This window comes from Mauremys reevesii, linkage group 8, assembly GCF_016161935.1.
Source record: "Mauremys reevesii isolate NIE-2019 linkage group 8, ASM1616193v1, whole genome shotgun sequence".
Classification (NCBI taxonomy): Eukaryota; Metazoa; Chordata; order Testudines; family Geoemydidae; genus Mauremys; species Mauremys reevesii.
Genome location: NC_052630.1, coordinates 27,210,667 through 27,233,099, shown reverse-complemented (window position 1 = coordinate 27,233,099; position 22,433 = coordinate 27,210,667). Strand labels below are relative to the sequence as shown.

Below are 22,433 nucleotides of genomic sequence, written 5' to 3'. Positions count from 1 at the left end.
CACTGGGATCTCAACCCGGAAATTCAAAGGGGCGGGGGAGGCTGCGGGAACTATGGGATAGCTACGGAGTAGCTACCCACAGTGCAATGCTCCAGAAATCGACGCTAGCCTCGGACCGTGGACGCACACCACCGATTTAATGTGTTTAGTGTGGCCGCGCACACTCGATTTTATACAATCTGTTTTGTTAAACCGGTTTATGTAAATTCGGAATAATGTAGACGTACCCTGTGCCATGAGCTAGGTAGTTCACATTCAAGTCTCAACAGATACTGTTATGCACTTTACTCTAATTGCCGAGTGTGTGTAGGTAGCTAGTCATCCAGCCACAGATTCAGAATCAGTGAGGGCACTGGTTGTGGTGCTAGAGGCACCGGTTCTCCCTTCTTAACACTCAAAGGGTAAATCACTGCTCCCTATCAGGCTTTTAGACATGTACAGGTGCTGATCCTGGACAACGTTATCATTGGTTGCATTCTAAATTTCTGTGTTACACAAGCTAATTGTATATGCTTTAGGAATTCTAAACAATATGACACAAATAGTCTGGCATTCAGTGTAAAGCTGCTGTAAAACCAAATAATAGTTTTAAATCACTTTACCATAAGCTCTAGTAGGGATGAAAAAAATCTATCATGATATGTGAAAGCAAGCTACTATAAAATAAACAAGTGTTATTTTTAATTAAATTAGGTTTTGTCTTTTTCAGACAAATTACAAAAGTAGCTATGTGTAATCCACATATATTCAATTCTCTATTTTTAAGGCACACTAATGGCCAATCTACCCTCTACTTTCAACATAAAGAATGATTAGTTACAAAGCAACCCACAAAATCACAGTCTCTCTAAAATAATAGTAAATATCACTTTTTTTATGTGTCACATAGTAAATTACACAATAACTCACCGGTAATACTTTATATCTGAGCTAACCAACATGGATAACTAGACACATCAATTAAAAGATATTTGTCAATTTTTGCATGCCTCATTATTACACTAAGGTTCCTTGGCAACAATTAAGGTACCCAATTCATAGAAATTGCCTTTATTATTTTTGAAGCAGCTACTTTCTTTGGATGTAATGACTAGGAGAATAGAAACAGATGTCTGTTGCTAAGGAGATTGAGTCGAAAAACAAACTACTGAGATAAGGCAAATATGCAACTTCCATATTTAAAAAGGGAAAATTCATTTGACTGAGAATGAACTACTTAAAAAATAACCAGCAGTAGTCCAGTTACTGCATTGCAAAACATTGGATCAATTTTTGTTTTATAGTTTTTCTACTACAATGTAGTCTTCAATATTTATCATAAGACACTTTAAATAATGATAATGGATATATACATATTGTAGAACTGATATGCCCTGAATGGCTGCAGATGCTGGTTGTCAAAGGAGGATAACTCTAACACGCTAAATGGTAAAGTGAGGGAAACCATACTAGTCCGTGTGAGCAAAATGAGTAATCTGACATTAAACTTTCAGCTCTTATTCCAAACATCTCATATTCCAGTTGCACTGCTACTAATTCCAAACAAGAACAATTTCAAAGATGCAAACTTCTACAGCACTACCTAGAAAATCCAATAATATGTAAATAAAGAGCTACATCCTCATCTACTGTAAATCTGAGTACCTCCATTGACTTCAATGCAGCTGAGGATTTGGTCACTTTTGTATATTATATATACACATAACTCCAGGAAAAAGTTCATACTTTAAATAGATTAGTAATGGGGAAATAAGGAGAATCTGATGAGATCATCTCCTGTCACTTTATTTTTCAGCTTTTTCATTGCAACCTGTACTCCTGACATCTCTATTGGACTGATTTTAATGTCAAGCTGATCAGGTTCACATGTTTAATCAAAAACTGGTGCTGAAATAGAGTTGGGTCTATTAGGGACTTTTATGAAAAGCTCTTCCCATCTGTTTTTCTGTTCTACTTCACTTATAAGCATTTTTTTATCTTTGCTTTTTATTGGTCCATGTCCTGTTTTGAAACGTGCACACAGGGCTTAGTCACTTGGTAATGGCTCTGTAGCTTTCTAGCAAAGCAGCAGCTTCATCTTCAGCATACTTATAGTTGTTATATTTCACTGCCTTGTCTGCTTTCTTATACTCCTACTGTGTCTTTTCCAATAGTTCGTTGGTCTTAGCATTCAGGAGTTTTCTTTTCAGTGAGATGCCACATCTCTTGGCTTATACAATTCTTGCTCTGTCTGTGATGATATCCAGCTGCAGCTTGAATCACATAGAGCACTGCCCATTTTTCTTCAGGTCCAGTCTCTCTCTCTCTCTCACCTTCCTCTGTCTCTGGCAGTGCCTCAAGTCTGTTCCTTAGTTAAAGTTGGAATTTCTGACAGTACTCTTTTGGTTTCAGATTTATTTTGTTGATTCTCTTTACCGCCTTCTGCTTAAAGCTGATCTTTCTCAATTTTAATTTCAGTTTAGCAATGCAAAGATTGTAGTCACTACTACTATCTGCAGCTTGATATGTCCTTATATCTTGGACAGACAAGTTGAATCTTGAGCTCGTGCAGATGTTGTTGATCAGATTTTTCATTTTGCCACCTGGTGAATTCCGTGTTTCTTTATGTACTTCTTTGTGAGAGAACAGGGTATGTGCAAGAACTAGGTTTGACAAAAAGCACAATTCAATGAGCTTGGATCTCTTGGGGCTGAATCCAGCCTCTTCTTCTCTAAGCTTTGCATCCACTGCCTATTTCACCCTGTGTAGTATCACACTGCAGAAGGTTTTTCCTACAGCAGAGAGCCATGTAACTCCACTCTAGTTGTTACAGTCAGTAATATCATCCTTTTGGGTATTCTGACAATGATTTCATGTTTTCACTGTTCAGGAAGGGTCTCTTGTTCCCAAATTCATTGAATAGTTTAGTCCCACCTTTGTATACGATTCTTATTTCTGTTTTCTGGAAAACTTACATACTTATTTCAAAGATTTAAATGGAAAAATTCACATGGTGAAAGTTAAGCAGATCCATGAGTGTTTGCTGGAAGGAAGCCTTACCATGTAAACAACTTGGTTCAGGGAAGTTCTCTTCTATGCTGTTTATTACTTCCAAGACTTTTACACTACATTAACAATAACAGTAAAAGTATTGGAAGTAATAAAAATAAGTTCCACTATTAACTATATATTCTAAATATGCATTCTACCTTGAATATGGATTAAGATGGACAATGCCATCAAGGTAAAGTGAAATCTCCATCCCCCCCCCACAAAAATACTGAGCCCTTTGACATGTCAGCTATTTAAAATAAAAGCTCCAGTGGGCCTGTAGACGGGCCAACTCACCCCTGCGGCGCCTCCTGCTGGTGACTCCTGGGAATTAGCTCCGTTCCAGCGCTGGAGCGCCCTCTGCAGGCCGGTGATCTGCCTGTCCTCTGGCCCCCGTGTCCCTCCCTGGACCCAGTGCCCTTTTACATGGGGTGCTGCCCCCTGGCAGTAACCCCTTTCTCTCTGGGTCTCCCCTCCCCAGGGAACCCGCACCCTCTATCCCCACCTTGCCTCAGTGTATGGCTACTGCCAGTCATTGTCTAGCCCCATACTCTGGGGCAGACTGCAGTATCAGCCTACTCATCACTGGCAAGGTTGGGTTTGGGCCTGCTGCCTTGGCCTACCCCTGGGCTGCCCTCTGCAACCCCAGTACCTATTAGCCCAATGCTAGGCCGCAGCCTGGGGCTTTCCAGGCTAGAGCTCCCCAGCTCCTCTGCCTCATTATAACTGCATATTTATTCTTGTTCTTCTGCCCTGCTCTATGGATGCTAGAAAGTTGCTGTTTTATTAAGGCCAATGTTATATTTATTCAGTACTCCATCAAAATAAATTTGCACTTATATTGGAAATTATCAGGAGGGGTGACTCCACGAAAAAGTGATAAATGCATGGGAGAATAATATTCAAACAACATTTGACAACTTTATAATTAACAATTTTAACTATTGCATAGAATAGAACTTTCCCTGCACCTACTGCTAAAATAGTAAATGGAGAAATAGACAATGAGAAGTTATATTGGTTTTGTGATTCCAGTGCTCAGAGACCTGATAGCTTTTTAGTAGCTTCTAATTGCTGTTTTTCAGTTTAAGAGCAAAAAATAGATAAAAATACTCAAGAATACAAAGATTCAAAAAATCAATTGAAAGAAATGAAATAACAGAAAACTTACGACAAACAGAAAACTTAAAAAAAATTGCATAGTGTTTGCATTTTTGAAAGATTAATGTTAGCTATTCAGGGGATAAATGTCAAAAAAGCCAACAAAAAACAAACCCATATGCCATGACAAAAATAAGAACAAATAATATTTTTTTAAATCAATAATACACCTCCGTGCATCTTATACAAAGTGGAGGTAAAACACTATCATTTCAGAGTTCTCCACTCACTTCAGTGATAGAATCTTACATTCACTCTGCACAAATACAAATATTACACAAAATATACAGCAGTGGAAAAATCAAACCCTAAGTCTTCAAGTACCATGAGCATAGGGCTCCTTTTTCATGTAAAATAAATTAAAATATATATCTTACCAAATTCAATCATGGTGTAACTCAACTGACATCATTCTGTTGTAACTGTACTAAAGTCAAGTGCCTACAGGATGCTTTACTTAACATTTAGCACAGAATAAATCAGAAAATATGAAGGTCCAACTGATTAAAAAATAAAATACATAAAAAGTAGATGGACTGTGGAATAACAAACATTGCAGACATGGCAGGGTCCAGAGAACTGAGGTTTTAGACATAAATTAAGAGAGCTTATTCCTCTCTGACATATACTTTTGGGACCAGCCCTGACAGTAAGAACAAGGAAAAGATAGTGGACTGACAATAAGAAGAGACTCTGAAGAAGGTACATGACAGTGAAAGGAAGGGAAAAAAAGGGCCTTCTAAAGACCTCCATTTAGATGATAAAACTGGAGCTTGAAAACTGAAACATGAGAGAATATCATGAAATTGGGAAGACACTATGTGAACAACTCAGGTGTAAGGTTGAGACTCATCTGGAATATATAACGAACAAATAAAAAAACATGCTGTCCTGATTTAAGATAACAAGAGCAGAGGAGGTATGGGGGAATATGAAGTCCATGCATTTTGGCAAAAGGATTGGTGCTTAATCAGCCTGTTAGGGCAGCCACTGGAGGACTGAGTGTGAATTTAAGGCACAGATATAAAGAGATGACTTAGAAACAATATTCAGGAGTACCAACAGTGACTCAATAAAAATCAAATAAGAAACTGTATATCTAATTGGAAGGGTCTTGAAACTGTAGCTGAACAACAGAAGACAATATTCTGAAATTTCCATCATCCTTCTCAGGAAACACATACCAGGGGATGCTTAAAGCTATATTCTCCTTACACAAAATACAGTGTGGAATTAAATCCAAGTATTGCTGGAGTGACTGGCAACTCCGATTGAAGAGATTCCTCAGAAACTGGGCAAACACATTCAGGCCAATATGAGGGTCAGCTATCATTGGCAGCAACATTCTTGCAACTTAGAAGGAAATAAGCCTCAAAATGGTTTCAAGGAGCATTACCGCTAGATATGGGAGCAAAATGGAAACTGTCACTGAAAAAATCCTTATATATTTCATAGAGAAGATCTATGTGTATTCTATTCCTCTTGAGCATCAATGAGGACTAAGCCGTCAACATTTCCATTAAACAACCTTTGCCTATGAGCAAGGATCTCCAATACTCTCTTCCAGTATTTAGCTTATACCTACTTTTGATTACTTGATATCAATGCAAGGGTGCAGAAGGTTATTAAATAGTGTGGAGCACTGAAGTCAACTTCAGCTCAAACACATTTTTTATAGCTTTTTGTGACCCTGAGGATGACCAAATAAAAATAATGTTTAGATATGGAAGGTGACAGATGTGTTTATAAATGTAATAAATAATTACCACAACAATACTTAGATTTGCAAAATACCAGATTTTCTTCTCTTTAAAAAGAGTTTGTTTTACATATATATTTTTAGATTACTTTCAACTATCTTTCACATAATTTCCCTGTATTATATATATCAACTTTTATATAAACACAAATATAAATGTTGCAAATTTGGGAGCTTCAGGCCGTCATAACAAGATATATCATAATTACGTAGCAGTGACCTTAATGCTCTAATAAATTGCAGGAAAATTAAGTTACGCAGCCAGGAAATAAGAAAGAAGTTGTCAGTTTATAGTGCCAAGAAGTTGCATTGCTTGTGGGAAATGAGCCACTGTAACAAATAGAATGCTGATGAATGGCTCGATTTTTCAGTAGCATTGAACCTTTCCAGTCCACTGAGACTTCAACTGGAGTCTGGTGCTCAGCACCTCTGAAAATCAGGCCCAAAAGGTATCTAATGCCTGGTTTGAAAGATATTTATACAGTTGAAATTTAATACTAAACCAAAACTAAATATTTTTAATAAAGAGGCCAAATCTACCCATCCTTATTTAATCAAAACATGCACTGAATTCAATGGCAATTTGGCTTGAATAAGGATTGCCATATCTACCTCAAAATTAGTATACAGTAGAATTAAGAACCGTGGAAGAGTGCAGAGCTCAGAATGATTTATTTCAGTTTAGATTTGTTTTAACTTTTCTAGGGGAATCATCAACTCAAGGGGTTATATTTCCTTTCTCCTCTTGAGCTGCTCCTAAAAAAGACAGCCTGCTTTTCTCTACTGGACACACTAGGGTAGTGTGCTAAAGTAAATAATTATATGAATTCCCAGAGGGTATGTACAACATAATTAAATTATAGGGTGTCTTGTGAGTTAGAGGACCATGAAAGAACCAACAATTCACAGGATTTTTTCCCTCGTTTATCTTTCCTTTGCACAGGGCATATTATATTATATGCAGATTTATAACATTAGGAGTATGCAGTCAACCAATTGCTTTGACTGGCTAAATAATTTTTACTGCTCTAGGATTCTGAATAAACGGTCCATCTTGAACAAGAAACAATTTATTTTAACAACAACAACAAATTCCTAAAACCCCTATTTGATACAGGTCTTTCTTTCAGGATAGGCAACTCAAACAAAAGCAAAATCCAAGCAGGTAGAGAAAGGGCAGGCTTCTCTCTGTAAAGTATTCTGAAGTGGTTCAATTGGGCTGGAAGAGATTGAAGCAGATTTCTGTAAAGGAAAATGCTAGGACAAATTGCTCTTCTCCACAAAAAGCACTTTCCTGCAGAGATCTGGAAAGGCATTTTTAAAGCCTGCATGGAAGCACTTTGGTCAACAATACAAACACAACCTGAATCAGAACAACACATAAAATTGTAACTATGATTCCACTCACCAAGGTGGTGGACCTCCAACACGCTATTCAACAGGCTTTGTAGGTGATGTCCACTCCACACAAAGTGACAGAGAGCTCCAGATTTGTTTAGCAATAAAAAGCAAGAAGTAACTGTCAGGAAGAAAGAAAAATGTATAAAGTTCAGAGAAAAAAAATCACAAAATACCATAAATATAGATTTTAAAAAATCCAGTGCCCATAGCTTTTACAATCTGTTCCCCAACCAAAGAAAGAAAGATTTCCCATCCCTGCAGATCAGGTTTCTGCAATGAAATGTTAGATAGTTTAGGCCAGTGGATATCCTTTTGCTGCCCAGAACTACTAGGCAAAGATACCAATCACTGGTGTCCAAGATTTTTTTTCTTACCCTGCACCCCTGCCTCTAAAAGAAGACTCCCACATTTTCTTCAGTTGGATTTTTCATTACCCTGAAAGCACAATTTGGAGGCTGGGGTGGGGAAAGGAGTCATTTGGACACAGCCATAACCAGGGCTGGCTCCAGGCACCAGCTTAGCAAGCAGGTTCTTGGGGCGGCCACTCCAGAGAGGGGTGGCAAGTCCAGGTATTCAGCGGCAATTCGGAGGAGGGTCCCTTCCTCCCACTCGGAGCAAAGGACCTCCCGCTGAATTGCCACAGATCACGATGGCAGCTTTTTTTTTTTTTTTTGGCTGCTTGGGGTGGCAAAACTCCTGGTGCCCGCCCTGGCCATAACAGGTTTCTGCCTATCTGGACAACAGATTGTTCTGTTACGAGCCCGGTCAGAAGATGAAATGAAGAAAACACAGGAGCCAACCTGCAGTGGGAATGCAGATGCTCATTAATAAGAAAACAACTGGAAGCCAGTGATTGGTCATTCTGCCTAACGAGTTCAAACAGCTGAAGCCCAATGTCCAAAGAGTCTCAAATCAGTAAGAGCAGGAAAAAAAAAACAACAAAAAAAACACCATGGTAGCTGGCCCCACTGAAGTCCATGGCAAAACTCCTACTGGTTTAATTGGGTCCAGGATTTCAGCTCATTTCTCTCAAGGAGTATTGTAACACAGGTACATATAGTATCATTATATATAAAAGACATAGTTTTTTTCAATTGTTATGACTGCAGTCAAAAATCAATGCTACATTAACATTCTGTATAGTTAATGGATTAAGCTGACAATATTACTTTTAATGAAACAAATGAAATTTGCTGCTGGTTAAAACAGAAGCTTTCTGATGTACCAGGCACTCCTGAACAGGATCTCAATGGAAATGTACAGACACAATTATATTTTAGCTCTATTGCTCTCCATAAAGTATCAAATGATTACAGAAGGCTTAGAGAGCAAACTATGGTTATACATTAATCCTACATGGAATTTTGGAAGGTTTTAAGGTGCACTAATTACCTGATCACACCAAAGGATATTCTCAGAATGAGTATCATTGAAGCTGTATTGGTCCCAGGGTATTAGAGAGACACGGTGGGGGAGGCAATAGCTTTTATTGGTCCAATAAAAGATATCATTTCACCCACCTTGTCATTGTAAGAATGAATCTAATTCAGATGTGATATAAATGGTGGTTTAATTTGGTGTGAGCGTAAGTAGGTCTGAATAGGTGTAACTTCCATGCTGAGAGGGTGAAAGGGAAGTTTGTAACAAGAGCTAACAAGAGGTGGGTGTAAGAAGACGCATGAATAAGCAGGTGCTCTCAACACCTCCCTTCTCTTATATTTTGTATATCATCCTGTTCAGTGCGATTCTGCTTATCCCTCATTCCAACTCCGCCTGTGTAAGTTACACTTAGTTTGCACATCCACTGAATGGCAAATCAGTGTCAATAATATCACTTACACCCACTTTCCAACCTTCTTACACCACACTGATGATTAAACAAGTTTGAATTAAAAAATTAAATAAAAGAACATTGCCTTGATACATATCATAATGCCAAAAAAAGGTCTCAGGAAGAGGTTTAGATTTAAAAGCTTTTGACCACAGCTTTACTGAAGTCAACATCAAATGCAAAGTTACCCAGCACCTCTTGCTTTCTGCAATAACCCCATCAAAGGAACAGAACGAATATTCAATAGCTGAATTTAGCAGGATGCATCAGAGGAAGGAAATAAAGCCAGTACAACACAAGGGAGAAATTATTCCCTAACCTTGAAATACCATTGTAAAATTCCAGTTCAAGTGAAAAACAAGCCACTCCAGTGGCTTGATGAAGCAATCTCCCCTAGCATCATTGCCATGATGGCAAAGAAAGTGTGAACCATATTGTAGCTGAAAACCTGTCCCATTGATTTTTCCCCCTATTTATTTACTAATAAGTCTTTATTTTAATAGAAGATAGGCAGACTGAGCACCTGCTCGAGATACGGGATACTCTCAAGCAGAACAGGCATCGGCTGTGCCCATCTTTCAGAGAAATTAATCCATCAAAGGATGGACAAGACTTTATAGCCTGTAGGTTTAGAAGCTGCCATTTCCAGGTCCCTGTACAAGGAGGGGTATGATCAGAAATGTTTGAGCCATCAAGTGCTAGAACAGATTAAGTGATTAAATTAAAGAATACAAGGCTGTTCTGAGGATTCTCAGAAGTATCAGAAAATTTTAGCTTGAGCAAAGGTCTAACGCAGGGATCGGCAACCTTTGGCACACGGTTCGCCAAGATAACCTGCCGCATCTGCAGGTTCAGCCGATCACGGCTCCCATTGGCCGTGGTTCGCCGCTTCAGGCCAATGGGGGCTGCGGGAAGTGGCGGCCAGCACATCCCTCGGCGCATACCGCAGCCTCCATTGGCCTGGGACGGTGAACCGCGGCCAGTGGGAGCCGCGATCAGCTGAACCTGTGGATGCGGCAGGTAAACAAACCCGCCCAGCCAGGGTCCTTACCCTGGCGGGCCGCGGGCCAAAGGTTGCCGATCTCTGGTCTAGCGGATTGAAGACCAGCTAGGTTCTGTCTCACTGCCATGGGCAGTAAGAGACAACTAAGGGAGGTCCCAGCTGCCCCACCTTTTGTGTCCTCATGTGGGACAATGTGGCGGCTAAGCTCGCATGTGCAGCCCCAATGGACATTGCATGCCAAAAATATGGCCTCATGTGCAGTACATGTGCACTCTTAGTAGAATCTATACTGCCATATATTCAAATAAAGGCATTTCCCAACTTTTGAGTTCTTGATTTTGCAACCTTAAGAGTGTTCTTTTAATGTAGTTTCTGTAGTTAATGTAGTTTTTGTATATAAAATCTGATTTGATACAGTATTTACCACAAAAACCCCAGAGTATTAAAATCAGCTCTCTCAGAAACAAACCCTTATTTGAACGTTACAAACTTTACATTAAATATATCAAATCACATACTTAAGCAATCCATATAAATTATTGCTGTATAAAATACGAACATTTAAAGGAAAAGATGAAGCAATAATTATATTTATTACAAATGTTAATAAATGAAAGTGATATGGACAAAACTATAAAGTCGCAGACAATGGTAGTAAAACTTCCAAGACACCTTCATCCTCAACCAACGATCACTTCACTTAATGGAAATTAAGTATGAACTTTGGGCTGAACTTAAAAGAAAATATGAACTATTTTTTTCCTTTTAGCTGGCAAAAGATATGAGAATGTTAGAGTGGGAGATTAGTGAATGTAAATTAAATAGACTTTTTTGCTAATGAATAATAAGAATGATAACCTTTTACAGCCATAAAATTCTGAACACAAGTTCTTGGCTATATTGTAGCAGTGCAACAAAAAAACAAAATTAAAGAAAAAAAATCAAGCTCAAAATTAATGGATTTCTCCAGAACAAAGCAAATCCTTTACAAATTTCAGATTTACTCATAAAGCTTTTTAAAGTTTTCCTTTTTCCTTTTCAATATTATGGATAACTATTTAAATATGTTAAAATGGAATTATAAGCGGGCCCAATTTTTCAAACCTTTCTGACATAAGCAGTCCCACTGGAGTTTCGGTGTGCAGTATCAAGAGAGGTTGCAATATGAGGAAAATCTGGTCCTCTTTCCCCATGGATGTAAAAGCCAATAACAGAAACCTAACGGTGACTTTGAGGGAGTTCTGAGAAAGGCAACAAAAACTGAGTAGGTGTTCTGAGGTAATGACTGAGTTATGAAGAACTTTATGAGCCACAGACCACTGAATTCAGTGGACAGATTCCTAATGACTTCAATGAATTATAATCAGCACCTGAAATAAATAAAGGTATTAGGGAGTGGCACCACTGTTGCACCATAGATAAGGTTCAGCATAAAGTGTTTTACAAAGTGTTCAAAAATCCACATGCATGTACAGATTTGCGTGAAAATCACTCTGCCAACAAAGGGCACAGATGGAACTTGTAGTGCAAATTTGAGGTCTTTTTGTCTAAAGATTCCCAGGAAACACATCCCCCTATTTCCCTCCTCCCTTGAGGTAACTTACCTGCTTTTAAAAGTCTCTAGTTTTGTTGGCGATAGGGTTGCCAACCCTCCAGGATTGGCCTGTATTAATCTTTAATTCAAGATTATGGCATGTGATTAAATCTCCAGGAATACATCCAACCAAAATTGGCAACCCTAGTTGGGGAAGAAGGGGGAGTTGCAGAAAAACTGTTTTGTTTTTTGTACAGACCTGGTGGAAAAACTACTGGCCTGATCCACCTAAAATGTATATTGAACAGAGAACTAACTGTCCAATCTTTCCTACCTCCTTTCTAATCCTTCTCCCACACCACATTGGGAGACTAGGGTAGATTTGATCTGATAACTCCTGACCCCCATCTTGTCACTAAATGATGGATCTGTTGATGTTGTAACTCATTTTCCATTATAAGTTTGCTTTTTACACTCCGATTTTGGCATAAAACGGGTATGTATCAGGCCTTGTATCTATAATTTGAGCAGGATACAGTCTTATTTATTGGAAAAACATTATACCAATTTACCGCAAGTTTTCAATGTTTAAGCACACCCTGGTCAGTATGGCACACATTTATTCCAGATTGCAGCTGCCACATCTGCTATGTGGGATATTAGGGATGAAGGCACCTAGGGAATTGTGATCCAAAGACATCCTTTCCTATGCAGGGATTTCAGATGCAGAGCTTGCCTATGAACATCTCACTAACTCTGTTTTGCCTATTCATTTAGTACAATCATTTGTTCCATATGCAGCACCAAACAGCCTGCTCAGTGTGTAGCTCCAAGACCATAGTATTATGTACTGGGTTGTGAGGTTAGTGACTGAATAAAAACAGGGTACATATCTGGGTTTTGAACTGTACCTCATTTGGCAAAGGCTGAGTTTGTTTGTCTGTTTGTTTTTGCATGCCAGTATCACTTCTTACTGTTCTGCATTAGGCATAGCTTAATAGATACAGTTTTCAGATATTTTAAGAGTTATATATCATAAATGCATATGGCCTTTACAAAACACAGAAAACAGTCAACAGCTGTATAGCTCAAATTGCTTAAGGAGTTGACCCAAAGCGCCTGTTGATTTCACTGAGCTTTGGATCAGGCCCTAAATGAGGATAAGTATCTTTAACTTTAGATTCTCACACCTAATTAGAATAGTTCAAATACTCATACACAGGCCTGGGCAGAAGTGCAACCAATGAGGACACCGACACTGCTCCTTTTGACAAGGTAGCCTTCATTAACTTAAGGGAGTCATAGATAGAAAGTCCAGGCATTTCCAAAGGTCAGAGTTGCCCAAAAGCAATTATACTCTAAATTTCAGGGTATAGAAAATCTATGGTCTTTTGATAAACACATTTTATATCACCTTATTCCAGAAAAGAATTGCATGGGCCAGATTCAGATACTGCAGCTGCTGGTAAGACAACCATGTGCTAGGGTAAATATCCAATTTTCATGTGCACATTGTGCATTTGTTCACTAAACTTCAAAATGTACAACTGTCTGCATGCTATTACATGCACCTGCATTTGAAAATCTGACCTAATGTGCGCTGATTATAAGTTTTCTAAATAATTTATACAGAATTATTCTATTTCTGAAGAATCCTTAGAATAAAATGCTGGTGACAGACTGTCATCAGCATTTTAGTCTCACAGATCTATGCTCAAGGCTCTGATTTTTGCACCATTTGCTCTTATCAGAAATGCAAATGTTCACATGTAGGCTATTATAATTATGTAGAAACTATACTTGTTAAAATGGTAATGTTTGTTCTGTGATATTCTATAATATTTGCTCCTTAGTGTGCAGTACTTAAAGGTAAATGAATTACTTTCTAGGTATATAACTGTATTTAACAAACTATATTGTCGTTTGTTGTGTTGCATTTGTGTCATGCATAATACGTATTAGCTTACTATTTTTATTTTATAAAACCAAGATTACTCAGAGTTCAATTCATTATCTTCTCACAATCTTTATATGCAATCCTCAAATATCTGTTTTTAAAACAGAACTCTACAATTAATTCATTTATTAAAGGCAAGATGGTCAGGAGCCTGCAACGGGGAATAAAGAGATGTTAGGTATCGCCTTCCTACTCTGTGCCAGGTAGCCACATTAGTTATCAGCATAGCTGGGGGGAGAGAACACAGTGCAGAGCTGCTACTTCCTCTCTGGGAGAGAGGGGAGCTGGAAGAGGAAGAGATGGGCTTGGGAGTAGAAAGAGCCCTGGCTGGCTATTGAGGTAGGAAAAGTAATCTGCCACTGGTAGAGCCAGACCAGTAGACGGTGACTTGACTCCTGCCACAAGGGAGAACTGGGATAACACTGTGACTCTCAGGGTATATCTACACTGTAATTCAAAACCCTCGACTGGCCCATGCCAGCTGACTCAGACTCACGGGACTGGGATAAGGGGCTGTTTAATTGCAGTGTAGACATCCACTCTCTGGCTACAGCCCAAACTCCGGGACACTTCCACCTCACAGAGTCCTAGACCACAGGCTGCAGCCCAAGCCAGAACAAATATATTGCAATTAAGCAGCCCCTTAGCTCGAGTCCCATGAGCCTGAGTCAGCAGGCATAGGCCAATCAAGGATTTTTAATTGCAGAGTAGACATACCCCCTGATAACTCTCAACAGCATGCTACTCCTTAGTCAGGGAAGATTACTAACTAACTCTCTTTGTATCATGATCAGTGGAACTAGAATCAAGAGTGCAAATGTTCCCCGGAAGGACTGTAATGGACAGGTCACCAGTGGTAAACGGGGAACCCAGGAGTTAGGCTGGAAGCAATTCAGCCACATGGACAGAGCAGTTTCATTTCTTCAGCTTAAACTGCATCCAGCTTCACACTTTGTGAATGAAATAGTCTTGACCTAAATAATTAATATAATTTGTGTTTTTATATAAAAGAATTTGTTATCATTGTTGCTTTCCTTACTAGCAATGAAGGCATATTTTAATATATTTTATCTGAGGGGTAACACACTAAAAGCCAATACCAAGAGCACATTGTTCAGTTCCTTAATTTGTAAATGGAAAGGTGGCTCTGCCTTCAATAGGAAGGCTAAAAATGGTATCCAGCTGTTCACTGTGGGAAGCAGCATTTAAATATCCTGTAATATAATTTGTTATATCAATACACATCAGGCTTGATTCTTCCAATTTACACCAGTTTTACACCAGAGGCAATTTTTTTATTTCAAGGTAGCTACTCCTGATTTTCATCAGTGTAAGTGGGAAGAAATTGAGGCCCATAATAACTTAATAAAATTTGTCATCTACTGTTAACTGCATTCATGGCAGATATAATCATATGTTAGTACTGTATTACAAGATAACAGTATCTCTGCAAATTTAAAAGGGAAACAGAGCACTATTTGGTTATATGTCAATATGTCATTTACACAATCATTCAAAAAAAATCTATCAACAAGTTGGCATGTTCTCTAAGCTCAATTTCTTTTTAATTGAAATAAGAAATCCACATCATGATTAAAAAATAAATTGATAAAAAAATATCAGAAGTACCTGTACTATTTCAGAAGAAGTGTTTAAAGGCAGACTTCGGTGGATATTATTATGCTCAATTTTAACTGCAAGGTCACTACAAAAGAGCAGTTCCTTTCAGCAAATTATACCTTAAATCCCATTAAGACTAGAGCTTTTCCTTTCAATCCCATATTCTATAGAGGTCTGAAGGATCATAGCCGTAGTTGTTCATTTTGTAGAAGACAACTTCAATAAAGGACTCAATTAGAGTGTGAACAAATAAGTGCCACTTGCCTACTTCAATGTCATCAGCATTTTCTCCTGAAATATTCCATTTTTAAGCAAAGATATGCAATTTAAGTGTATTTAGAGTTTAGCTTTTGGCACCACTCTTATTTTCAAGTTCAAGTGCCATCTGCTGGCCCCATGGCTCAGCCATAATGATACAGATGTCTCTTTTTCTCTGTACAATATACTCTCTTCCGTATTTTATTAAACAATATGAAAGTTAGTTACAAAAGGGCACAGGGTATTCTTTCAGGAAATCAGAATTCTACAAAGAAATTTAATATCTTTTTTTTTCAAAGCCATAATTATCCTTCCCCTAAATCCTGTGTCTTAAAAGAAAAACTCGAATGCTTGAAGGAAACATGAATTATTCTCCAGGACAATAGCTTTGCAATAACTCTAACATGGAGTCTATATGCCTTGTATCCTTAATTTATTATTATTTATTTATAGTATTGTCGATGAAGTGCTATCTTCCAAATATTCAAGAAGATATGGTACCTGCTCTGAGAAGCTCATAACTTGAAGAAGACAGATATGTAGCCAGGGGTTAGTGAAAGGGAAGTGACAAACAGGAATTTACTATATAAAGCAGCTGAATTCCCGCTAAACAGAATGGCAGAAATAGGTCTTTAAGACAGATTTAAACATGGACAGAGTAGAGGCTTTGCGTATGAGCTCAGGGAAGTGATTCTAGGGATAGGAGAGAATATGGTATAAAAGCTGACAATTGTCAGACATGGATGGGAACACCAGCAGAGCAGAGGACAGGTGGGGGTGGGGCTTGAAACTTCACAAGGGAATGTAAGTGGGAATCGGCTGAGTTATACAGCATATGGATGATGGGGACAAGAAATGCAATTCCAGAATTGGAATTGGTGTAAGGATTTTTGAAGAGGGGAGTGACAAGGAAAAAGCCTTTAGCAGCTGTATTTTGCATCAGCTGAAGGGAGAGCAGAGGCCAGAGATGAGGATATTGCAATAGTCAAAGAATATAGAGTGGTCCTGACCATTACATTTGTATGTGGGAATAGAAAAGGGGGGAAAAGACCTAGGAGAGATTGAGGGGAAAGAAACAGCAGTATTTGTACATGGCCTGGGCATGAGGGGCAAAGGAGAGAAAAGAATAGACAATAACCCCTAAAATGTGGATCTAATAAATGGGAAGGACGGTGGTGTTGTTGACAGCAATGGAAAAAAAGGGAAGTGGGCAATATTTGGGAAGGAAGATAAATTATTTTGTTTTGTCAAAATTCAGTTTAAGCTGATAAAACATCCAACAGAGATGGCAGGTAGGCCCAAACATGCAGGAGTGTGTGGGGGGGGACGGGGGGGGGCAGGTCAGTGTGTTAGCAATTTTCAAACCATCTTCACATAGTCCCTATTAGAAGCCATATCTTCTGCAAATAATATAAATCAGAGATGGGCTGTAGAGTAAGAAGAGCAAAGGAAGAGACACACACAGAGTCACCACAAAAGGCCAGCGAAGTGAAAAAAAATGAATGCAAGTCATGTTGCAAAACAGCAGACGTGGGCTTTCTTTGCATGTTGTCCTTATTTTTCTTCATCATACAGAACATACCAACAAAATATTTTATGTGGGAAAAGCTGACCTTGTTAGACATAACGTAAAGATTGTAGGCAATTGATTAGAGTGGGACACATGCTAACTCTAGACAGCACTTCCTAGGGCTCTGAGCTCAGAGGTTCCTCCAGATCATCCAACTGGTTGGTGGTAATGGAGGTTGACCACAATGAAACTGGCAGAAACTTCTACCTCCTAAGCCTGCAGATCTAGGAACACTCTCAAATGGAAGAGCCACACGTTCCTTGGCTCCCCTCAACCACATATCACCATGATTCCTCAGAAGTTTTGTTGTCAGGCATTCACTGCAGGTGGTTTGGAGCAAGAGGGGTTATTCTAGCCACAGAATATTCCTGTTGGTTGAAGCAGCAAAAGCATCTGAATGGATTTCTGCTTGGACCCAGGTGAACCACACCATACAGAATATTGGTCCCCACCTCCTCTTCCTTCTCACCCCCATGCCCTGCCATCTTGGAACTGGGACCATTACTATGGAGCTAGAGAAGAGAATGCAGTGGTGCCACTGTTTCCTTCCGTCTACAGGTCAGGGGGCCAAACAGCCACATTGCTATCTTTGTTGCCACCTGGCAGAAGACAGAATATGGGCCACCAATAGAACTAAGGCTGTAGTAGGGCCACCAGTAATGACATGTAATAACACATGAAAAATAGAAATTGATCATATACTTGCCCCTTGCTGCTATCTTACTATTTACATGAGCAACATTTGTACCACAAAATAAATTCGAGGCCATCTTTTAACAGAAATGTGAGGAGTTCAAGTCTCAAGCTGCCAACTGAATGGGTGTCGTGAAGGGTACTTTGAGTCTGAAGGTCTGTGTATGTGCACCTTGATATCTGCAATTGTTTTTCTCATTGAAAGAAACTGAATAATTTTCTTTAAAAAATAACTGCAAAATGGCATAAGGGATATTTTTCAGACTTTAAAAAACAAGGAAAATGTTAAACTGAGAAAGAGCCGAACTTTAATTTAACTCCTCTCCTGAGTTGCTAATAATATATATATAGATAAATTTTTCAAAAGCACCTAAGTGACTTGAGAACCTAAATCTCATTTTCAAAAGTGAATGAGGGCCAAATTTCCAGTTAGGAATATATTATTATACATATAAAGCCTAAGACCCATTTACAAAGTGATTTGAGCACATAGGACCATAAACATGCAGATATCTTCCTAGTTGGATTTTCAAAAGCATCCAAGCAAGAGTGGAGCCTAATTCCCATTGAAATCTGTATGAATCTGTATCTGCATCTTTAGATGTATAAATACCTTTGGAAATTTGGCCCTCATTCACTTTTGAAAATGAGACTTAGCTTCCCGAGTCACTTAGGTGCTTCTGAAAATTTTACCCATAGTTATAAAGCAGCTGAATAGTCCTTGTCAGTTTTTGAGGAGGTCAGCAAGTAGGGTTTTTGTTTGTTTATTTGTTGCCCCCTTCAGGAGAATGCAGAGTTAAATCATCAAGTCTACAAAACACATTGAAAAGGTGCCATGCCACTATTTATTTCTCAAGGCATTTCAAGAGTGATAGGTATGGTGCCAAGCATTCATCTACTCTGTTAGAGTAACTTCTATTATACCGAAATAGCCATCTTTTTCCAAAGAGGTTATTTAAAAGTTATTGGGGCTGGTTCTCCACCAGTTTTACACAAGTGTAACTATTAAAATAAGGTGCCACAAGTACTCCTGTTCTTTTTGAGGATACAGACTTAACACGGCTGCTACTCTGAAACCTATTAAAATAAAGATAATCACACCAGCATAATACAAAAAAATCAGACATGAAATATTTAGCTAAAATACAGTGATATTTAAAAAGTTAACGATAGGATACCTCTGTTTTTCCTTACAGTTAGAATAGGAGATTACTACAGAATCTCTGATGTTGTGTAACATTTTTTTAAAGTAGACCACTTTATAGTCATACAAACAATCCAAACATAAAATCACCATTTATGGTTATCTTGAGATAATTAGAAATAGACAAATAATTATTTATTTTTCTGCTTTCATACTTTACTTGGGAATAGGTAAAACAGAAAAAAATAAGTGGCACTATCAAATTGTACTTTCACTAATGCATCTATCATATGTCATGTCTATGTATGTATGTGTATAAAATCAGACAGACTCATGTGGATTTAGAAAAGTTATTTTCTTTTCTACTTTCTAGTTCCACTGACACATGCTGAACTTATGTGTAATTTTTTTTCAAAATATATTAATAACTTTACATTGTCTACATGTCAGTAGTGTTTTTAAAGATTATTGGCAACTTGGGAGAAAAATAGATATTTTTTAAAAAATTATGCTTCTTTAAAGTGGAACCGTGTCTTCATTTCTGTTTGGCAAAGCTCCATGCACACTGTGGGTACTTTTGCAATCTAAAGAATATATAGTAATAATAAAGATCAGCATTCTTAAAACAGGTATTCTCAGGATATATTTAGCTGAATTTTCTACAGAGTAATTAAAGTCTAGAATCTATTATTCTATTACCTTTTTCTCCAATTTCTCTACTTCTCCAGATTCGTTTTCTAAATAACATCTTCTTGGCTTGCAAAATAAATTGCTGCCTATACCTCCCTCCTTTCTCTCTTTCTATCCTAATGCCATCAGTAGTACCTATCACTCTCTTTCTGCTGCTATCCTTCCTCCATCCATTGGCTCTGCAGTTCTGCTCTCAGATAAATGCCTATCTTTTTATGACTTTGGAGCAATTCTCAGTGCAATATTCACAAGGATGCAAATCATGTGTGTAACACTGTTGTTGAGTTCCAAACTCAATACAACATAATTCGGATTAAAGCTTTTCCATAAGGGATATGCTGAGAGGAAAGAGGGGGAGAAACCCACAGATCTCAAATCCCTCAAGTTATTTTTGTGTTCTCTTACAAAATGTGATACAAGTCAGAAAACTTTACTTGTCTCAAACACAAGAAGGAATTAAACACTAAAACAGCTGCCTTAAGGCTTTTGTTAATGATGGCAAAACATTAAAATCATACTTACAATTACTACTTTCATCAGACAAATGTCTTCTCTTTTTCCACCTATCAGCCACGTCCCTGCAATTTTATACAATCTTCTAATGCTAAGAGTGCTCAGATTTTATTGACAGTTTCATGACATGACATACTTCACTTTCCATTGTCCATTGTCCTTAGCTGTTCATTATCTTGACTGCTGTTCCTACAAGATAATGATACACTCAGCCTCTACCTGTGAATAACACATTTTGCTGCAGGGCTCCTTTTAATTGAAACACATGGTCTACAATTTCTGTTTTGGAGCAAGAGTAAACACATTTAACGGAGGCCTTTTTTTATTTGAATCCCCAATCAGAAGTGTGCAAAAAGTAACTAGCCTTTAAAGGAGTGAGTGGGTTATTCAACTGAGAGATCATCATCTCCATTCTGTTTCAGACTGCTATTTTCACTGTTAAGTACTGGACACAAGTAATGGACTTCAGCTTCTGATAAGCTGAGGCAGTAGACTATTTACCAAAGGATTCAAATTATCATACTATTATAACAGAATGCAACATGCAGTGAAAAACTAAACAGTTCTGTTACCTTTTAAAAACTATGTTATGAATTTGTGCCTATGATAATTATCTGTGTATCTTACAAAACACTGTATAATAATTTATAATTGACTACAATATAGACTTTTAACTACAAGATCACTCATAGCTGAACTCAGCCAAAAGCTAGCAATCTGCTAACAACTACAACAGATGTTTTCCCTCTTTAAGCCCATTCAGTATGAACCTTCACTTTTTTTCCATTTTGAAGAGCAAACAAAAGACAACCCAGAAACTTGCAAGTTTGGTCCCTAGTTAAAAGGACTTTGGACTAGAAGTTTCTCAAAGCTATGCAAAACTAAATTAAATATGATCAGACTAGTCCAGAAGTATCCTCAATAAATCAGACAGCAGATGTTGTTTGAAACGTTTCTTCAGTAATATCCTATAGATGCAAAGGGCCCAGATTTCAGGAGTAGTGGTTACCCAAAACCTCAGCTGAACTCAGTGGGAGCTGTATGCTCTCAGCACCTACACAGGAACACAAGAATGTCCAGACTGGATCAAGCCATTGGGCCATCTACTCCTATACCCTGCATCCAACACTGGCCAAAACAAGTATATACAGCAAAAAGTACAAGAAAACCTGCAGTAAGCAGCTGTGCAATAACTTGCCTACAAAGAAAATAGCTTGATCTCATCAACTAGAGGTTGGCTTATGCCCTAAAACTTGAGTTTATATTCCTCTCCAGTTAGGCCCAAAGTAATTATACTCTAAGAACAGTAATGCAGATTTTTGTGCCATTAGGCAACATCCATCCATCCATCATATAAAGTTAATTGTAATACACTTTGTGAATCAACAGTAAATTGCATCATTTAGATTGCCTATTATTCTCCTGTAACTGGCTGTTACATCTTTGACCCATGTCTGCCACTCCACTAAGTTGGTAGTAATGTATAAGTTAGAAGATGTAGTGACTGAACATTGGAAAAGTGACATTTCAAAGTAATAACACAGTACACGATCGTGCATTACAAAAAACACAGTAAGTTAGACGTTAAAATGCAAATTCTATTGTGTTATAGACAAACCATTATGGGAGAAAGTACAGGTGTAATCTAAAATAATTTTAAGATTGCAATCTTGATTTCTGCTTCAGATAGGCATGTAGAGTATTTCATGCAGTGTGCTATTGTGTTTGTTCATATTTAGATTGTTAAGGTTTAAATACTAAAGATTGTCAATGCTATATTGATCAGCACTGTAGAGCCATGTAATACAGCAATCTGCTGCTCAAAGTGCATTAAACTGAAAGACATGAATTCTCATAGTCCCTACTATATAACTAAAATGAAAATTTATTCCAGCAATTTTGGGTTATTCTATTTTTTTTTTAAACACAGCATACCATGGTGCATCCTGAATACAATGGACTTTTAAAGGACTTTTAAAAAGAAAATCCTACTAAATCTTCTCTGCATGTGGAACAATATTAAATTTCAGCTCTGCCTCTAGCATAATTAAGTACCCATAACGCTATAAAACTTTCATTAAATTACAGTGTTGGGAGCAAAATGTAAATTTGTCTTTAGATACGATGTTGATATTTCAATCCTTTTTGCAGGCTGAATATCATTAACTGTAAAAGTTCACGGAACAAGTAAAACATAGGTACTGAACACATTTCTGGTTAGTGTGTAATCGTAAAAGTTAACACTATTAAATGCCCATATTCACATTTT

The 22,433-nt window shown here is 37.9% G+C and overlaps 1 protein-coding gene across 17 annotated transcripts in view; it reads right to left on the bottom strand.

The window, feature by feature from the left end:
* Positions 1-22,433, bottom strand: part of TENM2 (teneurin transmembrane protein 2) — a 1,520,094-nt gene that overhangs the window by 919,422 nt on the left and 578,239 nt on the right. For 16 of the 17 annotated variants that reach the window (XM_039484033.1, XM_039484034.1, XM_039484029.1 and 13 more), the window contains one exon: positions 7,359-7,469. The gene's annotated coding sequence lies outside the window, so the exon portion shown is untranslated. Of the gene's footprint in view, positions 1-7,358; positions 7,470-20,173; positions 20,205-22,433 lie in introns of those variants that run through there. The other variant, XM_039484039.1, reaches the window with a different exon arrangement.